Source organism: Panthera leo, chromosome A2 (assembly GCF_018350215.1).
Source record: "Panthera leo isolate Ple1 chromosome A2, P.leo_Ple1_pat1.1, whole genome shotgun sequence".
In the NCBI taxonomy this organism is placed as follows: Eukaryota; Metazoa; Chordata; class Mammalia; order Carnivora; family Felidae; genus Panthera; species Panthera leo.
In genome coordinates this window covers 7,320,058-7,336,600 of record NC_056680.1, presented here as the reverse complement: position 1 = coordinate 7,336,600, position 16,543 = coordinate 7,320,058, and the positions used below count along the sequence as shown (strand labels likewise).

Below are 16,543 nucleotides of genomic sequence, written 5' to 3'. Positions count from 1 at the left end.
TAGATTCCTAATCCTTTGGAGTTTATTTTTGTGAGTGGTGTGAAGGATAGATGTAATTTTATCTTAGCACCATTCATTAAACCACTCATTTCTGTCCCAGTGATCTGAAATACCACCGTTATGAATTACATTTCCACGTTTTGGGGTTGATTTCCAGATATTCCATTTGACTGAAGCTGTTTCCTATTCGTGTGCCAGTTCCACAGTTTTAATTGTAGTGGCTTTATAGTTTGTTTTAGTGTCAGTAGGGCTTCATCACTTGTTTTCAGTGTCTTCTTAGACATCATCATGTATGTGTGTTCTTCCATATAAATGTTAGTATCAATTTGCCTAACTCCATTAAAAAAAAAGCTTCTTGGCATTTTTATTAGGATTATGTTACATTTTTGAATTAACCTGGGGAGAAATGATATCTTTATGATGTCAAGCCACTTTATCAAAGAATTAGGGGTGTTTTTCCTTTTGTTCAAGTCCATTTATGTCTTTCTAGATTATGTTAAAAGTTCCTTATATGGGTTTTATACATTGCTTGTTTAGTTTAATCCAAAGCTTTCTGGTGTTTGTTTGTTTGTTTGTTTTCCTATTATAAATGATGTTTTCTCTACCATTATATCACCTTACTGGTTATTGATTAACTGGAGGCTTTTTCATGTCCTGCTAACTTACTAAATTCTTTTATTGTTTACATTAGTCTTAATGATATCATTAGTTCTCTAGAGATTTCCATGAACAGTATCATATCATCTGCAAAAAGAGATAGTTTTACTTCATTTGCAGTTATTATGTTTATTAGTTTCTCCCCAATGTCACCAGTGCACACTCAGACACACATATACACACACATGTGCGTGTGGGCACACACACACACACACACACACTGTTATAAATATAGCCAATCATCTTAAGAAAATATTCATTAGTTTCTATTTTTTGAGTGCTTATATCAAAAATGGGTGTTGAATTTTGTCAAAGGCTTCATCAGCATCTATGGAGATAATCATATGATTTGTTTTCTTAGATGTATTGATATGGTATATTATTTAATGACTTTCTTTTAAAAATTTTTTGAGCGAGAGAGAGAGCAAGCTGAGTGGGTAAGTGGGGGAGAAAGAGAGACAGAGAGAGAGAATATCTCAGGAAGGCTCCACACTCAGCATGGAGCCTGATGGAGGGCTCAATCGCACAACCCCACGATCATGACCTGAGCCAAAATCGAGAGTTGAATAGTCAGCTGATGGAGCTACCAGGTGCTAATGAATTTCTTAACAATTAAACTTTTAATTTCTAGAGCAAATTCCACTTGCTCAAGGTTTATTATTTTCTTAGTGGTTTTGTATTCTTTTTGCTAATATTTAACATAGCTCATTTGAATCAATATTTATAAGTGATATGGCTTTGTAATTTTCTACTTTTGTATCCTATCAGGTTTTATATGAATGTTATCTCATTAAAGGAATGAGGAAGTTTTTCTTCATTCTTATTGCTTTTAAACAACTTATGGACTACCTTGAGTATCTGAACTTTGAAGGTTTGGTATAATTCTGTATCTGAAACATCTGGGCTTGGGTGCCTGGGTGGCTCAGTAGGTTAAATGTCTAACCAACTCAGGTCATGATCTTGCAGTCCGTGAGTTTGAGCCCCGCGTCGGCTCTGTGCTGACAGCTCAGGGCCTGGAGCCTGCTTCTGATTCTGTGTCTCCCTGTCTCACTGCCCCTTCCCCACTCATGCTCTGTTTCTCTGTCTCTCTCTCAAAAATGAATAAATGTTAAAAGAAAAAATTTAAAGTATCCAGGGTCGCATTTCTAGTCCACTGATGCTTGATGAGAGTACCAAAACAATTCAGTAGAGGAACAAATAGTCTTTTTGACAAATGGTGCTGGGACAACTGGATAGCTACACACAAAATAATGAAGCTCATTGTCTACCTCACTCCATATTTGAAAATTACTCAAAATGGATCAAAGAACTAACTGTAAGAGCTCAAATAATAAAACTCTTAGAAGGAAATACAGTAGTATATCTTTAGTGATCTTGGATTTGAGAGTGGTTTGTTAAATTTCACACCCAAAGCATAAGCAACCAAAGAAAAATAGACAAGCTGGCACTTAATCAAAATTAAACTGTTTTGTACTTTAGAGGACCCCATAAATAAGTGAAAAGACAACCTATTGAATGGGAGAAAAAATTTGAAAATTCTATGTCTGCAAAGGGACCAACATCTGGAAAACATAAAGAACTCTTAGAGTTCAATAATAAAATGATAAATAACACAATTAAAAATAGTTGAGGATTTGAATGGACATTTCTTCAAGTAAGACATACAAATGACTAATAAGAACATGCAAAGATACTCAATATCCACTAGTCATCAGGGAAATTAAAATGAAAACTACAATGAAACGGTACTTCACACCAACTAGGATGGCTACATGTTTTAAAAAACAAAACAAAACAATACTAAGTGTTGGCAAGGATGAGGAGAACTTGGAACCCTCACACACTGCAGGTGAGATTGTAAATGGTGCAACCACTTTGGAAAATAGCCAGGCAGTTACCCCAAAGGTTAAACTTAGTGTTTAATATGACCCAGCAGTTCCAGTCCTAGGCATATACCCAAAAGAAATGAAAACATGTCCACATAAAAACTTGCACAACAATATTTCATAGCATTATTCAAGACGGCCAAAGAGTGAAAACAACCCACATGTCCACCAACTGATAGGAATGTTGTTCATCAGTCAAAAAGAACGAAATACTGGGGCACCTGGGTGGCTCAGTTGGAAGAGCATAAAACTCTTGATCTGGGCGTCATGAGTTCAAGCCTCATGTTGGTGTAAAGGTTTACTTAAGTAAATAAGTAAATAAATAAACTTAATAAAATACTGACAAATGCTACAGTATAGATTAACCTTGAAAAGTTTATGCTATGTGTAAGAAATCAGTCACAAAAGACCACAGAGTTTTTAAAACTTATGTGAAATCATCAAATAGGCAAATCTATAGAGACAATAAATAAATTAATAGCTGCTTAGGGATGGGATGGGATGGGGAGCTGGGGATGGTGAAATTGTTCTCAAACTGATTGTGGCAATGGTTTCACAACTCTGTGAATATAATAACCACTGAATATACACTTTGGGTGAATTGTGGGCATCTGGGTGGCTCAGTTGGTTAAGCGTCTGACTTTGGTTCAGGTCTCCTGGTTCCTGAGTTCAAGCCCCACATTGGGCTCTCTGCTGTCAGCTCTGAGCCTGCTTTGAATACTGTCTCCCTCTCTCTCTACCCCTCCCCCTCTGTGCTCTCTCTCAAAAATAAATAAATATTAAAAAAAGTAAACGGATGAATTATATGTGAATTCCGTCTCAATAAAGCTGTTGCCACCCCCACTCATTATATGTGAATTCCGTCTCAATAAAGCTGTTGCCACCCCCACTCAACCAAAAACCAATCTATCTGGGCTTGATGCTCTTTGGTAGTGTAAATTCCTATATAATTTTCTAGGTTGGGTTACATTGATATTCTATTTCTAGGTTTTTTTGTTTGTCTTTTAGCTTGGAATTTATTTTTTATTATCTCACTTTTAAGGATACATTTAGGAATATGAATTTTCCTCTGATCAGTGTTCAAAAAATATCCTATGTTATTTTTAAATGTTATTTTTTAATGTGTTTTGATTATTATATTTGAGAGAGACAGGGTGCGAATGGGTGAGGGGCAGAGAGAGAGGAAGACACAGAATCTGAAGGAGGCTCTGAGCTGTCAGCACAGAGCCTGATGTGGGCTTGAACCCACGTACTGTGAGATCATGACCTGATTCAAAGTCTGACACTTAACTCTTAACCGAATGAGGCACCCAGGCGCACCCCCCCCCCCCCGCCATGTTATTTTTAATAGCCAAAAAAAGTGGAAATAACCCAATGTCCATTAACTTTTGAGTGGATAAATTGTGACACACCCATACAGTGGAATACTATTCAGTAAGAAAAAGAAATAAAGACTGGTACACACTACAACATGGATGAACCTTGATAACATTATGGAAGTCAAAGAAGGCCAGACACGAAGACCACATGTTGTAATATCCCGTTTACATGAAATGTTAGAATAGGCAAATCCCCAGAGACAAAAAACAAAACAAATAAAACCCCAAACTACATTGTTGCTTTGGGCTGGGGGAGTGGGGGTGGTGAGGTGGGAAGATTATGGCTAAGAGGGTACTGGGTTTCCTTTTGTGATTATGAAAATGTACTAAAATTGATTGTGGTGATGGATACACAACTCTGACTATACTATGGTACATTTTAAATGGGTTAATTATGTGCTATGAGGATTCTACCTTAAAGCTGAAGGTCAGAGAGAGGATTGATGAGCTGGGAGCTCATTTTACGGGCTAGCAGGCTCATCTTTATAAATACGCAGAGCGCCGCCTGGGGCTGAACCAACAAGGAGAAAGTCTTGAAGAAGAGAGAGCATTTCAAGAGCTTCCGTGGCCCGGAACTGGGGGCAAAGCCCGCCCACCGTGTCCGTGCCGCTTCTAACTCGGTCCCCTGCCCTCGGACATCCCAGCGTTGCGCCTCGGACGTGGTGGGTGCGACAGCCAGCTCGGGACCCAGCTCCAGCCCGCTCCCCAGACATCCGGCAGCAGCGGCTGCCACCCCGGACCCAACCCCTCTGCTCCTGAGGCCCCGTCCCGTACGCTGACCTCGTGCCGGAAACCGGAAGCGGAAGTGCTAATCGGAAACCGACTCACTTCGAGCTCTGCCCCGCTTCTAATGCGTTGGCTCCCCGCAGGTTGCGAGCTTCCGCGACTGGCGGGGAATCGCGGGTGCACCGCGCCCGAGGGACCGCGGCCGTCCGGGTCCGTCCCAGAGCCTCGGTCGGCTCCGCCCGCGCGGGTGGGGGTCGGGGCCGCGGCTCGGGGTCCCGGGTGGAGGCAGGGCCTTCTCTCTGCCCGCTGTGAGCCTCTCTGCGAAAGCTGCCAGAACAAACTGTGTCCTTTCTCCAGAGGAGAAATGTGTACGCGGTTGTGGAAAACGGCCGCAGCGCCCCCTTCTCTCCGACGTGGCGATTGCGGTGCGTTGCGGTGGGGACTGGACGAAAAAGCTCTGGCTGTGGCCACCCGTTACTGAAATGGGATGAATTGTTCAGGTGTTACCTTGCTGTACATTGACCAGTTGTTAGTATTTAGCATGCGTAGTGTACCTTCTCTACATCTCTTTCCGTGTATAGAGTTAAATGTTTGTGGTAACCTCTCTGAAAGTAAGGAGGTGGAAATAAGTTGCAGGCATATTTGATCTTTAGCATGGGGTTAATTGCCTCCCATGTAACAACAAAGAAGTTATGTAAAAACTCCTGTAAATTAATACCGGAAGTGAGAAATGAACAAGAGGTTTGCATAGGCCCTTCCATTAAAAACAAAAACAAAAACAGATGGGCAACGAATATATAAAGAGGTGCTCGATGTCATTAGCAACCAGGGATTTGCAAATAAAAACCACAGTGTGATACTACTGCACACACTGAATGGCTAAAAGTAAAACTGAAAAGGGACAGTGCCCGGTATTGGTTGAGATGTTCGTAGACTGCTAGTGGAAACACATTTTTAAAGTATATCAACTAAATATGATCTGGTGGTGACACACCAGTGATGCACACACATGGCCACCAATTGAACATAAACACTATATGTAACATCATTATTTGAAATATCCCTCGCTTGGAAATAACTGAAAGTGGGTCAAGGGATGAGTCGATGACTTGTGGCGTATATTTTTTGTGGCATACTCAAAATGAGCAAAAAAGGAACGCAGAGGTAACCCCTTGGATGAAGCTCACAAGCAATGTCCGATGAAAGAAGCCAGACACAAAAGATTGCATGCTGTTAGATACCTTTTCTTTAAAATTCTCTCTCTCAAAAGTAAATAAACATTAAAAAGGTTAGAAAAAAAATGGGGTGCCTGAGTGGCTCAGTCAGAAAAGCGTCTGACTCTTGATTTTGGCTCAGGTCATGATCTCATGGTTTGTGAGATTGAGCCCCACGTTGGGCTCTGTGCTGACAGCTCAGAGCCTGCCTGGCATTCTCTGTCTGTCTCTTCTCTGCCCCTCCCTCCGTCTCTCTCTCTTTCTCAAAAATAAATACGCATTAAAAAAATTAAATAAAAATTCAAAAATAGGCAGTACACTGCCGAGTGTTAAATGCCAGGATAGTGGTTGCAGTTGGGAAGCATGGAGTTAGCGATTTGGAAAAGAGACAAGGAATATGTCTGAGATGCTGGATACGGAAATATTCTATTTCTCAACCTGGAATGATGTTACATGGGGCTGTTCATTTCTGAATACTTCATTGAGATTTTTATTCATGATCGCCTCCCTTAGTCATATGTATGCTGTAATTCCATAAAAGAAGTTTAAGAAATGGAACTAAGGGCGCTGCTTGATAAAGTTGAGCAAGGAATATAGAAGTAGAAGAAAATATACTGGGAGCCTGGGTGACTCCGTTGGTTAAGCATCAGACTTCAGCTCAGGTCAGGATCTCACGGTTTGTGAGTTTGCACATCCGTTGAGCTTGAGCCCCATTTCAGGTGAGCACGAGCCCCAGCAGGGCAAGCCCTGCTTCTCTCCCCTCTCTCTCTCAAAAAGGAGGAGGAGGAGGAGGAGGAGGAGAGGGAGAAGAAGAAAATGTACTGAAAGGGTGAATAAAAATAAAACCAATACTTAATGGAGAAAAGTAGAACCGAACAGCAATATGAAAAGGCAAAAAGATGCACAATATATTTGTGTACTAATCTTTGGTTAATTGTGAGAAAATATGGAAAGCCTTCAGTTTCGACATAAAAACAACAATGTGTTTCCGACGCTGTTGGAGTGGCTAACATTAGAAATGTATTTCGAGTTTTTCTAAAATCACAATATTAGTTTCAGATGTCCATCTGTTTATTACCTCCATTGCCCCATTTATTTATTTATTTATTTATTTATTTATTTATTTATTTTTAACGTTTATTTATTTTTGAGACAGAGAGAGACAGAGCATGAACGGGGGAGGGTCAGAGAGAGGGAGACACAGAATCCGAAACAGGCTCCAGGCTCTGAGCTGTCAGCACAGAGCCCAACACGGGGCTCGAACTCACAGACCTTGAGATCATGACCTGAGCCAAAGTCGGCCGCTCAACCGACTGAGCCACCCAGGCGCCCCGCCATTGCCCCATTTAATTGTGAGATCCCCAAGAACTGTTCCCTCCTCATTGCCTCATACCTGGCCTCGCTTAAAGAGGGTCCTTACTGAATATTAGCTGACTGCATGAAGCAGTAAGAGACAGAAGGAGGTGAAGTTTCCAAATCCAGCCAAGCTCCAGCAGTGGGTACTCAGAGGGACTTCTGATTTCATAAAACCTTTTGTATTTCTCATCTCCATTATGCCCAGCAGAGGGTGTGGACGGAGTATTATTAAATGATAGTTATTTATACCCAATTTGGAGTGTTGTTCTAACAACGAAAGGAGATTATATATGTACAACTACTAATAATAGTAAATAGCAGTTGATAATATTTGTATGATAGGGTATTAGACGGTTTTCAACAGCTGTCACGTGTTTTCATCTGCACAGATATGGCGAAAGAGTGATGGTTGATGATTGAGGAAAAATGTCTGATGTTTAATGATGGATGTTGTGAACCAGTTAGCCAGATACTCCAGTGTATGAAGAGAAATTGAGATCAACGTCTTAAACTCAAAAGCTCCTCTGAAGTGGTCTGAGCAAGAGATGGAATATTCTGGAAACTCTATCAGATTCACAGGATGGCAGCCCTTGCTGTGAATCAGGTGGGTGGTGAGTCCTTGCTGATGCTTCTTTCCAAATTTGTTTGCTTCATGTAGTTCCTTCACAAATGGCAGAGCCAGTGCTCGGGGGGCCGAGGGATCATGCGGTGGACTGTATAAGCGTGATTGAAATGAGCAGAGTGTGTATAAGTCAGGTTCCTGGGATTTGAGATGCAGGAAGTGTGTGTGTGTGTGTGTGTGTGTGTGTGTGTGTGTGTGTGCTTTTTCAGGGGGTAATATATTCATGAATTCTATTGTGTCAAACAGCTCTGCCTCACTGTAATTTGTATAACTCAAGATGGAATTTTAAGAAAATGTTTATTTTGAGAGAGAGAGAGAGAGCACCCACGTGCACGTGCGGGGCAAGGGCAGGGAGAGAGAGAATGAGAATATCCCAAGCAGACTGTGTGGAGCCTGACCCGAGGCTCGATCTCATAACTGTGAGATCATGACCTGAGCTGAAATCAAAAGTTGGATGCTCAACTGACTGAGCCACCCAGGCACCTATAAGATGGAATTTTTAACCTGTATCTCGTGGGTAGCAAGATCCAGAAAACCATCGACTTGTTCCAGGTAACTCAGTCATATGGAATTAGTGTGTTTGGTGTGTGTTCTGTGCATGGTGTGGACCGTTCGTAGGCATGTGGTTATTGGAATTGGATTGGCTTCAGAGTTCATGGCCTTCTCTCTGAGGTCATCTTTCTTGGGACCTTTTCTGTCTTTAGAGGAAAGGAAACTCGAAGAGGCAAGGACGGTGGCTGGGTTACTGATGGATTCTTCTCAGGTAAGTAGAAAGTTGACCTTTCTTCAGAATGTCCTGTTTCTCTCTGTGGTAGCCATATCTTCTTGTAATGTCCCCAGGCTTTTTATAGCAATTAATGGCCCTGCTTAAGGAATGAGTCCCAGGTAAATGTCTCCAGGACTCATGACATCTCAGAATACATAGGGATTATATTGGATGTGATTCTTTTATCTCCGTATTCGTTAATTCTTTCTGATGCTTGGTCATGCTTGTTGGCTTACCGTTTCGCTGAGTGTTATGATAGATACTGAGGAATGATATGAAGGTATCTAATCTCATGGAATGCATGTGTTACTGTGGAAATAATTCATCTCTTAGTAGATTTTACAGAGTGTTACAGTGTGCTCAGTGCTAACCGCAGCCTATAAATAGAGGAGGAAAATAAAGCAAGAAGAGCCCACAATAAAGTTGTGGTAACATAAGTTTCACCACATGTCAGACACGCTGGTAAATCCACATGACTGGCTGTGATCACCAGGCACGTCTATAGCTGGAGAGCAGACGAGATCTGGGCCCGAGAGTCCTGTAGGCTTCTGGTCTACCTTCCTCAGTCCTTCATCTTTCTGAGAACCTCAAACAAGATGGTAGTTCGCTGAAGGCAGCATATGTCTGATGGTTTAGCACTTAGTGACCTTTGAGTATCTAGCTGTGGACTTTACCCAGGAGGAGTGGACTTTGTTGGATCAAACACAGGTTGCTCTCTACAGAGATGTGATGTTGGAGAACTACCAGAATCTCATCACACTAGGTAAGCATCGTTTCTTCACTGAACCCCTTATGAGAAAATTGTTTCTTAAGTACCTTTGCTGTCAAATGGGAAGACTGTGGTAAACAAGACAGACATAATCCCTGGCCTCAGGGGCCTCACTCTCTGGAGGATTCCCTGTGCAAATGAAGATCTGTCTAGATAAATGATACTCTTTTAGGGACTGAAAACCTTAAGACTTTAAAAAAAATTTTTTTTTATTAACATTCATTTTTGAGAGACAGAGACAGAGCGTGAATGGGGGAGGAGCAGAGAGAGGGAGACCCAGACTCCAAGGAAGACTCCAGGCTCTGAGCTGTCGGCACAGAGCCTGACACGGGGCTTGAACTCACAAACCGTGAGATCATGACCTGAGCCGAAGTTGGATGCTTAATCGACTGAGCCACCCAGGCACCCCATGAAAACCTTAAGACTTGACTTTATTTTATTACTTTTTTTTCAGTTTTTATTTTAATTTCATTATAGTTAACATACAGTGTTAGTTTCAGGTATACAATATAGTGATTCAGCATTTCCGCATAGTACCCCATGCTCATTACAACAAGTGTACTCCTTAATCCCCATCACCTATTTAACCCAACCCTCCTACTCCCCTCCCCTCAGGTAATCATCAGTTTGTTCCCTATAATTAAGAGTCTGCTTCTTGATTTGCCTCTGTTTTTTTCCCCCTTGTTTTTTTTTTTAATTTAATTTTTTTTTTTTAATTTACATCCAAATTAGTTAGCATATAGTGCAACAGTGATTTCAGGAGTAGGTTCCTTAGTGCCCCTTACCCATTTAGCTCATCCCCCCTCCCACACCCCCTCCAGTAACCCTCTGTTTGTTCTCCATATTTATGAGTCTCTTCTGTTTTGTCCCCCTCCCTGTTTTTATATTATTTTTGTTTCCCTTCCCTATGTTCATCTGTTTTGTCTCTTAAAGTCCTCATGTGAGTGAAGTCCTATGATATTTATCTTTTTCTGACTAATTTCACTTAGCATAATACCCTCCAGTTCCATCTAAGTAGTTGCAAATAGCAAGATTTCATTCTTTTTGATTGCCGAGTAATACTCCATTGTATATATATATATATATCTCCCACATCTTCTTTATCCATTCATCAGTTGATGGACATTTGGGCTCTTTCCATACTTTGGCTATTGTTGATAGTGCTGCTATAAACATGGGGGTGCATGTGCCCCTTCAAAACAACACACCTGTATCCCTTGGATAAATGCCTAGTAGTGCAATTGCTAGGTCATAGGGTAGTTCTATTTTTAGTTTTTTGAGGAAACTCCAGACTGTTTTCCAGAGTGGCTGCACCAGCTTGCATTCCCACCAGCAGTGCAAAAGAGATCCTTTCTCTTTGCATCCTCACCAACATCTGTTGTTGCCTGAGTTGTTAATGTTAGCCATTCTGATGGGTGTGAGGTGGTATCTCATTGTGGTTTTGATTTGTATTTCCCCGATGATGAGTGATGTTGAGCATTTTTTCATTTGTCGGTTGGCCATCTGGATGTCTTCTTTTTTAAAATTTTTTTTTTCAACGTTTTTTATTTATTTTTGGGACAGAGAGAGACAGAGCATGAACGGGGAGGGGCAGAGAGAGAGGGAGACACAGAATCGGAAACAGGCTCCAGGCTCCGAGCCATCAGCCCAGAGCCTGACGCGGGGCTCGAACTGACGGACCGCGAGATCGTGACCTGGCTGAAGTCGGACGCTTAACCGACTGCGCCACCCAGGCGCCCCTGGATGTCTTCTTTGGAGAAGTATCTCTTCATGTCTTTTGCCCATTTCTTCACTGGATTAGTTGTTCTTTGGGTGTTGAGTTTGAGAAGTTCTTTATAGATTTTGGATGCTAACCCTTTATCTGATATGTCGTTTGCAAATATCTTCCCCCATTCTGTCAGTTGCCTTTTAGTTTTGCAAAACTTTAAGACTTAAGATGTGTATGAGGCCGGATGTGATTTTCAGGTCTTAGAGTTCTCTAGTCTTTTGAGGGCACAAAGAATGTACTTCGATTTTTTAAATGTTTTTTAATGTTTTTATTTATTTTTGAGACAGAGAGAGACAGAGCATGAGCAGGGAAGGGGCAGAGAGAGAGGGAGACACAGAATCTGAAGCAGGCTCCAGGCTCTGAGCTGTCACCACAGAGCCTGATGTGGGGCTCGAACTCATGGACTGTGAGATCATGACCTGAGCTGAAGTCGGATGCTTAACCGACTGAGCCACCCAGACGTCCCTGTACTTCGATTTTTGTTCCTTTTAGAATAGTTTTATTGCATTGATTTAAAATTTCATGTGATGATTTTGCAGTTTATAAAGTGAGACTTCACCGTCTTCAGAAACCGTGAAGGCTAAAATGTTGGTTCCTATCCAAAGACCTGCGTTTCGTGTCTTGAAGCGTTCTCTTTATGTATTTTTCCCTTAAGCAGGATACAAATCATGCAAACCTGATCTCAGCTCTGCATTGGAAGGAGCAGAATTGCTGAGGACAGGAGGGAGAGGAGTCCTGCAGGGTAAGTTCATGATACGGTTTTGTGCAGAGCGATGCCAGTCTAGGAAAGGCGCAGTCCATTTGGAAATGCCACTTGGCAAGCTTTCGGAGGTCTACCCTTTTTCAGAGAAGGCTGAACGAAGCCACTTCGTTTCTGAGTTTGCTCAGGAACCTTTAACTCCCTTTACCTTTAAATTTCCATTGATGTCAACCTTCTTCTGTTCTCTCAGAAAGACCTGTCTGGCTCACTTGAAAATTTCATTACTTGCAGATAGGTCTTTTTACAATACTTTCTATTTTGTTTCCTGACTCTCTCAGTGTTTTTTGTTTACCGTCAGCCTTAGTTTTCCTGAGTATTAAGCTTTGTAGATTGCCTGCGGTTTCGACCCCATACTCTTATGATTGCCAGACTTCTCTAACACACTGCCCTCTGTGTAGTCCCAAGTTCCCTTTTTTCAACCTTTTTGTCTTGTTCCACTCATATTTAGATACAAGTATGTGCCATATGTTTTTTTCTTTTTGGATAAAATACACAAATGAACCATTTTGGTGAGTGTGATTTATTGGTACTGAGTACATTCACAGTGTTGTGCAACCATCAGCTCTTTTTAGTTCCGAAATACTTTCGCTTAAAAAGGAAACCCTGTAACCAATCAGCAGTAGCCTCCGTTCAGCCCTCCTCCCAGCCCCTGCAACCACTAATCTACTTTCTCTTTACAGGTGTACCTATTCCGTACATATCTAGTAAAATCATACAGAATTCAATTTCATGACAATGTGTGGGGGCATATGGTCCTTTTATGTTTAACTTGTTAAGAATTACCAAACTATTTTATATAGAGGCTGTACTGTACTATATTCCCTCGGACAGTGTAGAAGTTACTCCACATTCTTGCTATCATCACTTATTTCCTTTTTTTCTTTTCTGTTTTTTAAATCTTTTTAAAAATTTTACTTATTTTGGGGCACCTGGGTGGCTCAGCCAGTTAAGCATGCGACTTCAGCTCAGGTCATGATCTCACAGCTCGTGCGTTCTAGCCCCACATCGGGCTCTGTGCTGACAGCTAGGAGACTGGAGCCTGCTTTGGATTCTGTGTCTCCCTCACTCTCTGCCCCTACCCCACTCATACTCTATGTCTCTGTCTCTCTCTGTCTCTCTCTCTCTCAAAAATAAACATTAAAAAATTTTACTTATTTTGAGAGAGAGAGAGAGAGTGCACATGCACGAGCTGGGGAGGGGCAGAAAGTGAGGGAGAGAGAGAATCCCAGGCAGGCTCTGCGCTGTCAGCACAGAGCCCCACTTGGGGCTCAAACTCATGAACCGTAAGATCATGACCTGAGCTGAAATCAAGAGTCAGATGCTTAGCCGACTGAGCCACCCAGGTGCCCCATCTTCTTTTTTGTTTTAATAGTAACCATCCTAGAGTATGCAGTGGTGTCTTACCATGGTTTTGATGTGCATTTCCCTAAAACAAATGATGTTGAACATCTTATCCTGTGCTTGTTGACCATTTCTGTGTCTTTGCAGAAATGCTGATTCAAGTTCTTTGCCCCTTTTTTACCCTGTGTTGTTTTTTGTTGTTGACGTGCAGGAGTTCTTTCTGGCCTCTCATAGTGGGCCCAAAGCACATGTATGATTTGCATGTTTTTTCTCCCATTTGGGGATATCGTTGTGCTCTTTTTGATAGTGTTTTTTGATGCACAAACAGTTTTAATTTTGGTGGGGTCCCATTTATCTTTGTTTTCTTTGGTGCTTTTTCATATCTTACAAAGATTAGACACTGTCAGATCCAAGGTTCTAAAGATTTACCCACTTGCTTTCTTCTAAGATTTTTTAATAGTTTTAGCCTTTACATTAGGTTTTTGGTCCATTTTTACTTTATTTTTTTTATTAAAAAATTTTTTTTACATTTATTTATTTTTGAGAGACAGAGACAGAGCACTAGTGGGGAAGGGGCAGGGGGTGGTGAGACACAATCCAAAGCAGACGCCAGGCTCTGAGCTGTCAGCACAGAGCCCAACGTGGGGCTGGAGTTCACAGACCGAGAGATCATGACCTGAGCTGAAGTCAGACGCTAAACCGACTGAGCCACCCAGGCGCCCCAGATTTTTGATCCATTTTGAGTGAATTTGTGTATATGGTCTGAATCAGGGGTCTGCTTTGATTCTTCTGCATAGAGCTATCCAGGTATCCTAGCACTAGTGTTGAAGAGACTATTCTTTCCCCCATTAAATTGTCCTGGCACACTGTTGAGAGTATGTTTTTTTTTTTTTTTTTCTTTTCTTTTTCTGGATTCATGTTTATGTCTATCCTTTCGCCTGTACCACCCATTTTTTTTTTTTTTTGAGTTATTTATTTTAGAGAGATAGTTTGCAAGCAAGAGCGCACACAAAAGGGGGAGGGGCAGAGAGAGAGAAAGGGAGACAGAATCCAAAACAGGCTCCAGGCTCTGAGCTGTCAGAACAGAGCCCGACTCGGGGCTAGAACTCAGGAACCATGAGATCATGACCTGGGTTGAAGCTGGATGCTTAACCAGCTGGGCCACCCAGGTGCCCCTGTACCACCCATTTTTGATACTGTACTTTTTAGTTCTTTTGGTTCTTTAAAAAAAAAAGAATTTGTGTTAACATTTATTCATTTTTGAGAGAGAGAGAGAAGGAGAGAGAGAAAGAGAGACAAAGTATGAGTGGGGGAGGGGCAGAGAGAGAGGAAGACAGAATCCAAAGCAGGCTCCAGGCTCCAAGCTGTCAGCACAGAGCCCATCATGGGGCTCGAACCCACAAACTTTGAGATCATGACCCAAGCTGAGGTCCGACACTTCATCAACTGACTCACCCAGGTGCCCATCTTTTGATTCTTTTTTGTTTCTGTCTCTTATTGATAATTTCTTTAGTGAAACATAATTCTTCTAGTTTCCTATAGTTCTTTGTCCATGGTTTCTGTTAGCTGGGTGTGTTGAAACAAATGGATTTAAGGTTGTTACTAAGTCTAGTGCCTTGGCTTTTAGGAACAATTTTTTTTTTTTTTTAATTTTAGAGTAAATGAGCAAGAGAGAGGCAGAGGGGGAAAGAGAAAGATAGAGAGAAAGAGAAAGAAAGAGAGAATCCCAAGCAGGCTCCACACTCAGCACAGAGCCCAACACAGGGCTCAATCCCACAACCTTGGGATAGTGGCATGAGCCGAAATCAAGAGTCAGATGCTCAGCTGACTGAGCCACCCAGGAGCCCTAGAAACATAAATTCTAGATATCATAAAGCAGCTGTTTGAAAATCTGATTCACCTCTTTCCCAGGGTTTGCTGTTGCTGCTTGTTGTGTATTGTTGATGTTTGCTTAGTGGCTTTTATAAATTATTTCTGTATGTTCTGCATTTCTTTTTAGTGCTGTCCCTGAAATCTGTGTTCTGTTAATTTAGTGGTCACTAAACTAGAGTGACAGAAATTCCTTAAATGCCCGGAGCCAAGAGAAGAAAACTAAAAATGTTCTTTTGGTTTTTGTTGATGGGCTGTGTGTTGGGCCACTCCTTTGGTGTTTAGCTAGGCCATCTACAACACTTCCTTAGTCTTCCGTCCCTGCTGGAGTGGATCCTGAAGATCAGCCAGAGGTTGATCTTTGGATCCTCTTTGGATCCTCTCACATTTTCCCAGCATGCATCCAGCCCCAGGTGTGCTTATGGACTTCTTGGTTCTCTGGTAAACACTCGAGCTTTTAAAGCCCTATTCAGGGGCAGTGGGTGGCTCAGTTGGTTAAGCATCTGACTTAACTCAGGTCATGATCTCACAGTTTGTGAGTTCAAGACCTGAATCAGGCTCTGTGCTGACAGCTTGGAGCCTGAAGCCTGCTTCAGATTCTGTGTTCCTCTCTCTCTCTGCCCCTCCCCTGCTGTGCTCTCTCTCCTTCAAAATAAACATTAAAAAAATAATAAAATAAAACCCCTATTCACGCACATATCAACATTTCCAGTCTGTGCCTTCTAAGGCCTTTCAGGCTATGTTTTGTTTGTCCCAAATGCTGTCCCTTTCCTCGGGCTGCTCTAGGCAATATTTTGGCTCTAGATATCTTCATCAGAAGTTGTCTGAGCAGCGCCTGAGTGGCACAGTTGGTTGAGCATCCGACCTTGGCTCAGGTCATGATCTCATGGTTCGTGGGTTTGAGCCCTGCATTGGGCTCTGTGCTGACAGCTCAGAGCCTGGAGCCTGCTTCTGATTCTGTGTCCCCCTCTCTCTCCTCCCCATCCCTGCTTGTGCTCTGTCTCTCTTTTTCAAAAATGAATAAAAATTTTAAAAAATTAAAAAAAAAAGTTGTCTGAGATGCTGCCTTGTTCCTGGAACTCTCTGAGTTGGGTGATACAACGCACACCCTTGCAGCGGTGATACTCAAGGAAGCTGCCAGAAAGATCGAAGCACCCAGTGGTGCTTCTTTGAGAACAAGGTCCATAACGCTCCTTTGATCCCTCGCAACTTGCTCAAGGATGCATCCTGTTGTCTACACGGCTGGAGCTGATCCGAAGAGTGGGGATGGTAGGTGGGTAATTAAAATGCCTCAGCACTCACTTGATGAATTTATTTTTTGTTTTTTTAACATTTATTTTTGAGGAACAGAGAGAGAGAGAGTGCGCAGGGGAGGGGCAGAGAGAGAAGGAGACACACAATCTGAAACAGACTCCAGGCTCTAAGCTGCC

At 42.0% G+C, this 16,543-nt stretch overlaps 1 protein-coding gene and 1 long non-coding RNA gene across 5 annotated transcripts in view; both read left to right on the top strand.

The window, feature by feature from the left end:
• Positions 1-16,543, top strand: part of LOC122213926 (olfactory receptor 7D4-like) — a 141,297-nt gene that overhangs the window by 45,791 nt on the left and 78,963 nt on the right. The gene's annotated exons all lie outside the window — the stretch shown is intronic.
• Positions 4,886-9,539, top strand: LOC122213932. The gene is made up of 3 exons (XR_006199704.1): positions 4,886-5,073; positions 7,608-7,822; positions 8,545-9,539. It is a non-coding gene; the product is annotated as an uncharacterized LOC122213932 (long non-coding RNA).